The sequence below is a fragment of the Anolis sagrei genome, chromosome 2, assembly GCF_037176765.1.
Source record: "Anolis sagrei isolate rAnoSag1 chromosome 2, rAnoSag1.mat, whole genome shotgun sequence".
NCBI lineage: Eukaryota > Metazoa > Chordata > Lepidosauria > Squamata > Dactyloidae > Anolis > Anolis sagrei.
The window spans coordinates 48,875,160-48,881,518 of NC_090022.1; positions in this window are offsets into that span (position 1 = coordinate 48,875,160).

Genomic DNA, 6,359 nt, shown 5'->3' on the forward strand with positions numbered 1-6,359 from the left:
GATTGATTTTGTCATTTGGGAGTTATAGTTGCTGGGATTTATAGTTCACCTAGAATCAAAAAGCATTCTGAACTCTGTCAACAATGGAATTGAACCAATCTTGGCACACAGAACTACCATAGTAGACTAAAACAATGATGGATCTGGACCAAACTTTGCATGAATACACAATATGCCCAAATGTGAACACTGGAGGAGTTTGGGGGAAATAGATTGTGACATTTGGGAGATGTAGTTGCGGGGATTTATAGTTCACCTACAATCAAAGAGCATTTTGAACCCCACCAATGATAGAATTGGGCCAAACTTCCCACATAGAACCCCCATGCCTTGAAGGTACTTGCTGGCACGAACCTTCACACCACGCTGCCATGCACCAAACACCCTGCTTGGAGTCTCAGATACAGCCCTCCCCTTGGCTGAGAGGTCAGCCAGTCACAGCAGAGGAGGGCTTTTGGTGGGAGGATTTGCCATCTGTTTCCAAAAAGGAAGAGGACAGGTGGAGAGATCTTCAGCCTTCTCTGCTAAAGGGATTCCTAAGAGCATTAGAAATATATGTTTTTTATAGTCTTTGGCGTCCCCTCTGAAACCCCCTCATGACCCCCCCCCCCCCCCAGGGTCCTGACCTCCAGGTTGAGAAACACTGCTCTGAGCCACAATGCAGCCTGAGCCCTGCCACATGCTCAATGGAGGACCTTCTTACAGCCAGACCAGAGACACTTGAAGTGGTCAGCTTCTGGTCAAAGGAAATTTAGTATAGTGCCAAGTTTTTAAGTTTGTGGCTTTTTATACATTATAACTGTATTCTCAATTAGCTTCTGACATGATAAATAAAGAAACGAACAAACCCCAAGCCATCCTGTTGTCAACAACCCTGCTCTGGTTTAGGAACCCATCCCTCCAACCTCCTACCAAGAAGCAGGAAAATCACATTCAAAGCACCCCTGACAGATGGCCTTCCAGCCTCTGCTTAAAAGTCTCCAAAGAAGGGGCCTCTACAATACTCTGGTGCACAGAGCAGGACTGTAGTTTCTTTAATCCAGGTCTTCCATTTTCCCCATTGCCTTCCTCATTATCAAGTCATATTGCCTTCTCCAACCAAGTATTATTGTCTTCGCGTGACAAGCTGCAAGTTCAATAGTCTCATTTCAGTCATCTAGGGAGACTTTTGGCTTGAGCTACCTGATATGCTTGCATACCCATCCATTTTTTTTTTCTTTTTGTCAATCCACAGAACTTTTTCACAGCATTACATTTCAAAGGAATTGTTTTTCTTCCCTTTCAGCTTTCTTCACTGTCCATCTTTCACAACCACACATAGAAATTGGAAATGCAATGGCATGGAAACCCCTAAATTTAGTATAAAATGATATGTCTTTATACTTAGCTCCTTCAGAGCTGTCTTTCCAAGCCCCAAGCAGCAAAAGGGGTGTGTTTCCCCCCAGTGCATATAGAGCTATTAAGCAATAGCTTTTATTGTGTTGTCAGATGCCAGAATCACTGGGTTGCTGTGAGTTTTCTGGGCTGTATGGCCATGTTCCAGAAGCATTCTCTCCTGACATTTCATCCACATCTATGGCAGGCATCCTCAGAGGTTGTGAGGTCTGTGGGAAACTAGACAAGTGAGGTGGAATGTCTGGGATGAGAGAAAGAACTCTTGTCTGTTTGAGGTAAGTGTGAATACTGCAATTGGCCACCTTGATTAGCATTGAATGGCCTTGCAGCTTCAAAGCCTTGCTGACTCCTGCCTGGGGGAATCCTTTGTTGAGAAGTGTTAGCTGGCCCTGATTTTTTTGTTTAGCTGTCCATATTGTCACCCACCTCAGAAGGTATGCAAAATCTTGAACTATTGCAATGTCTTCATTGTCTGCTTTAAAATCACATAAACCACCTGTGATCATGATTTTTTTTATGCATGTTCAACTGTAAACCTGCCTTTGCAGTTTCTTCCGTGACTTTCTGCAGTAAAAGTTCTAAATCTTTGCTGTTTTCTGCTAGTAATATCATGTCTTTTTATATCTTAAATTGACACTTTTACTTCCTGTAAGTCTGCTTTACATAAAATATGTTCAGCCTGCAAGTTAAACATAGAGAGTGGTAAAATGCAGCCTTGCCTGAACCTATGGCGAATTACAAACCATCTTATCATGAGTACAGGTTACTTATCAAGACAATCAAATTCTGACATACACATTTCTTCATAAATGATCTGTGTTTTTTTCATGAGCTCCACACAATATCCTTTACTAAATAAACACAGAGTGATTTTCTTTTTCTTTTTGTGTGTGTGTGTTCCATTATCTAATATAGATTGGCAAAATGGTGTATATTTATTTATCGTGTCAGAAGTGAATTGGGTACAGTTATAATGTATTTAAAAACACAAACATAGTTTTTAAACTTGGCATTATGCTAAACGTTATTTGACCAGAAGCTAGCCACTTGAATTGCCTCTGATGTTGCCATGAGAAGATCCTCCATCCTGTATGTGGCAGGGCTCAGTCTGCATTGTAGTAGGTGGTCTGTGGTTTGCTCTCCTCCACACTCGCATGTCATGGACTCCATTTTGTAGCACTGTTTCTTAAGATTAGTTCTGCATCTTGTGGTGACAGAGTGCATCCTGTTCAGCATCTTCCAGATCATCTAATTTTCTGTGTGCCCAGGAGTGAGTCTGTCATCTGGTATCAACCACTGATTGACGTTCCGGGTTTTCACCTGCCACCTTTGGACTCTCACTTGCTGAGGTGTTCTTGCGAGCATCTCTGTCGATCTTAGCAAGCTGTTTCTTGATTTAAGGCATTGGCTTGCTGGCTGATATCAGAACAGAGGATGAGCCAGAGATATCAATGCCTTGCTCCTTTCATTATTGGCTGCTACTTCCTGATGGATATCATGTGGTGCATTACTGGCTAAACAGTAATGTCTGTATATGTTGTATGTCAGAATTGGCATTGAATGTTTGCCATATATGTGTACACTGTAATCCGCCCTGAGTCCCCTGCGGGGTGAGAAGGGCAGAATATAAAAGCTGAAAATAATAATAATAATAATAATAATAATAATAATAATAATAAACAGCATAATTTCTCCAATGGTGTTGGGCATAGACATCCTATGATAATGTGGCATGTCTCATTAAGAATCACATCCATTGTTTTAATGTGGTGAGATGTATTCCACACTGGGCATGCATATTCAGCAGCAGAGTAGCAAAGTGTAAGGGCAGATGTTTTCACTGTGTCTGCTTGTGATCCCCAGATTGTGACAGTCAGCTTTCGTATGATATTATTTCTAGTACCTACTTTTTGCTTGATATTCAGGCAATGATTCTTGTAGGTCAGAGCAGGGTCCAGAATGACTCCCGGGTATTTGGATATTCTGCAATGCTCCAGTGGGATTCCTTCCCAAGTAATCCTCAGAGCTCGAGATGCCTCTCTGTTCTTAAGATGAAAATCACACATCTGTGTTTCAGATGGATTAGGAATCAGCTGGTTTTCCCTGTAACAGGTAGTAATAGCACCTAAAGCTTTGGAGAGCTTCTGTTCAACCATTTCAAAGCTCCCTGCTTGAGTGGTGATGACATGATTGTCAGCATAGATTAAACTCTCTGTCCCTTCTCTCATGTTCCCCAATGATGTATATGAAAGATCTCTATCAATTGTACCCAAATTAAGTGCCAGTCCCAATAGCTATGGTCCCATGTCATCAGATAGCTTCAAACAAGCACTTGTTTGAAGAAGAAACATCAAAAGGAAGGTTTATTAAGTTCAATGTGATTATTTTCTCTCAGGTCCAACTTCAGAGAGCATGCAGCTACATTCGTCAATCCCACCAGCCTCTTCCCCTACCCCCTCTCACCTCAGAAAATTACAGGCGGCAGGGTATATATTACACTGGGGGAAAAAAGCTGAAAAATAACAAATCTTTTATAAATTTCTCTGAAAATTTCAGAGACTTGCATTTTGATTCATAAATGTTTCAGATGGGTCCTTTCTGATTAGTAATTTGAAGATTCATATTTTCACATAATTCCAATTTCTGAATTACGAAATTCAGCTCTGAAGCTCTGCACACTCCTATTACTGAATTACCCACTTCTTTTATAGCTGCTCTTCCCCAATTTTAGGACACTTGGTAAACTTTAAATGAAAGGAGAAATGTATTAACATAGCACAATCTCTTTTTAGTATATGTGGCTTTACTGACACTGGATTTATGGCACACTTTTTATGTCCTTTCATAGAGTCAAAGGAATAGAGTGAACAAAGTATACACTAAATGGAAAAATCATCTGCTATAAAGCTACTGACGTTCCCACTCCCTTTATAGCTTCTTCACATAGCTCTTCCCCAAACTTAAACACTAGACAAACCTTTCATAAAAGGCTAAAATGCATTCAAACAACAGGGTTTTTCTAACTGCATGTGGCTTTACCAACACCGGATGTATGACTCATCTTTTATTTCCTTTTATAGAGGCAATATAGTGAGACACTAACTTCCTTTTCTTAAAATTAATCTCATCTTTGATTGAGAAAGGATATGTCTCCACATCAAATACCCCACTGGAAAAAGTGCCTAGTGCCACCCAGTTTTTCTCATTTGATTTTTTTTTAGTAAAAATGTATTTTTAGAAATATAATTACAGCTCATTTATACATTTCTTCAGGTCTGATTTTCAAAAGCTGGTTCACTGTCCATCATTGTTATTTTTTAAGTGATGTAGGAGAGTCAGCATGGTGTATTGTTTTGAGCATTTGACTACAACTCTGGGGACTAGAGTCTGAATCTCTCTCGGCCATAGAAATGCACACTGGCTGAAATTCCCTCTTTTGCGCAACCATAACCCTCCCCAGGTTTCGTGAACCCTCCCCAGGTTTCACTCTGGCAGCCATATGTCAACAAGCAATGAACTGATTTTTCTGATGGTCTCTTCTTCTCTTAGGCGATCCCTCGTTTTCCGAGGATGATTGTCTTCCAATATTCTTGTGGGTCTGTATGTGGCTGTGGAGCCCTATTCTTGCTCTGCATCTTCTTCCGCAGTGAGAGCATTGGTTTCCAGTTGGAAGGCGGTCTCGGTCGGGGTCTCGGTCTGATGGTAACAGTTTCCACATAACCTGTAGATCAGTGGTTCTCAACCTTCCTAATGCTATGACCCCTTAATACAGTTCCTTATGTTGTGGTGGCCCCCAACCATAACATTATTTTCATTGCTACTTCACAACTATAATTTTGCTCCTGTTATGAATTATCTTGTAAATATCCTATATGCAGGATGTATTTTCATTCATTTGGCACGAATACTCGATACGCCCAAATTTGGATACTGGTGGGGTTCAGGGGAAGACTGTTTGGCGACCTCTCTGGCACCCCCTCACGACCCCCCCCCCCAGGGGTCCCGACCCCCAGGTTGAGAAACAGTGCTGTAGATGGAATAGACAAGAACTAAAACTAAGGAGCATAGCGCTAAAGAAGCTGAAATTGTTCTCTACCCCTGCTGCTTCCCTCAAGGAAGAAAATTCCTCCAAAAGTGCAAGTATCCCTCATAAACTACTGGATCCAGCTCACTGCCTGTTGTTTCATTGACTCCACCTTGACTGGGACCCCTCTCCTTTCAGTTCTTTGCAGTTTTAAAAATGGAAAAGGTGAACATTTTGATAATAGACGTCAATAAAAAATATGCTATCTTGGTGAATGGACAGAAGTTGCACCAAGACAGAGAGCCCAAAAATGATATTATTTATTTATTTATTTCCTATATTTATATCCCACCATTCTCCCCCCAAAGGAGGACTCACTTAAATGGAATTGCAACCATTTTAACACAACAAAACCCAATCAAATACATACATATACTTATAATGTGAAGGAAAAGTAAGATGGACTGGCACGAGGCCCCATGGTTACCAGACCAACAGATGCTTAAGCAGGGCATTAGGCAAGAGATATCTGGTAAGCATCTACTTATGCTTGACAGATGTGGAAAGAGCAGAAATGGTTTGATGGGGCAAGCAAAAATGGTATTTAAGGTGAGACAACTCACCAGTGCCTAAATCAGCAACTGTCTGGCAACCTCTTTTCAATATACCTTGGACCATAGTCACTGTGCCTACAAGTTGAATCTTGTGTATTCTCACTAATTCTTTCTCACCCAAATGGAGGATGATGTCATTATTCAGGGGTTTTGTCACTTACATTAAGGAATGGAGAAGTATTCTGCTTTTATTCCATCACCTGATAATGGCCAAGTGAAGCATCTCAAGATCTTAGCTCCTGCTTGATTAAGCTGGAAAAAGAGTGGTTTTGGAAACAGCATTTTTCTAGGTGGTGGATAGGGGTTACAACTGGCTTTTGGGGCTT